The 1,136-nt window shown below is 41.9% G+C and overlaps 1 protein-coding gene across 4 annotated transcripts in view; it reads right to left on the bottom strand.

Moving 5' to 3' along the window:
- Window positions 1-1,136, bottom strand: part of LOC101845599 (RNA binding protein fox-1 homolog 2) — a 55,325-nt gene that overhangs the window by 37,648 nt on the left and 16,541 nt on the right. The gene's annotated exons all lie outside the window — the stretch shown is intronic.

Here is a 1,136-nt window from a genome sequence, read left to right as displayed (position 1 = left end):
GAGAACCAAGGTGTCACATAGAGAAACAAAAAAAACTTGACTCGGGTCTCGACTTCGGAGAAATAGACAAACAAACGGATTGACAAACAAAAACATACTTACAAAAGGACAGAGTGAGGGATCAACTAAACCTACGTTCAGAAATGTTCACTAGCCGACAGAGATAGAGTGACAGCCAATTTCTTGAAACATTTTTTACAACACTGATCAGCGGCCAGATGTGACTGCATACCATTAAAAGGACCACGTAGATAAAATCACATAATCACAACACTGGCCACGGCCGGAACCGGATTTTATTTGCGCTGACACAGATGTTGAGGGAATAAATGGCCAGCAGTAACAATTACTGTATCGGGTTTTTATCTGCCAAATCGTTACTGTAGAGGCTGTTTTGGACCTTTTTATGTTCTTGGTTTTTTAAGTTTTAACGTGGTCACTGTGTGTATGTGTGAGTACGCGGATAAGTGGGATTTTTTTAAAGGCTAGGGGTTTTTTTTTTGGGGGGGGCAAATATTTAAGAGTGAGACACACAAAGAGAGAGAGAGAGAGAGAGAGAGAGAGAGAGAGAGAGAGAGAGAGAGAGAGAGAGAGAGAGAGAGGGGGGGGAGAGAGAATCAAGAGTGTGAACGCTCTCAGCGCTCACGCATATTTTTTTCTTTGGCCTAAACAAAGCCAGCTTGAAAGCTTTCCAAATTAATTTGGCCAGATGGACATTCGAACTGGTACTTTTTTTTTCAGTAATAAATAATTTCAAAGGCGAATCCTGTGTTGTGTAAGCAACAGTAAACATCATGCCTGCACAGTGAAGTAAACAAAATACAAAATTCAAAATTTCCTACCAAATGAAAATATTAGGTGTGTCCCGCGCGCTCATATGACCTTATGCAGTTGCGAGCGCCGTAAAACACTTTACCAAACAAACAACAAACAACAAACAACAACAACAACAAACAAAATACAGATCTTGGTGAACCACTTGACATGGGCGTCCAGTGGGCAAGAATTTGAGTGTTATTCCACCGGTAAAAGGGGTCATGTATACTGCGTGCGTTCGGTGAGTCAGTGAGCCTGTTTTCATTGCCTGCTCACCAATCTACTTTTATCTACTTTTAACTCACGGGGGAGGGGGGGGG

The sequence above is a fragment of the Aplysia californica genome, unplaced genomic scaffold (genome assembly GCF_000002075.1).
Source record: "Aplysia californica isolate F4 #8 unplaced genomic scaffold, AplCal3.0 scaffold01493, whole genome shotgun sequence".
Lineage (NCBI taxonomy): Eukaryota > Metazoa > Mollusca > Gastropoda > Aplysiida > Aplysiidae > Aplysia > Aplysia californica.
The sequence above is the reverse complement of the archived record's forward strand: the minus strand, read 5'-3'. Positions and strand labels throughout refer to the sequence as shown.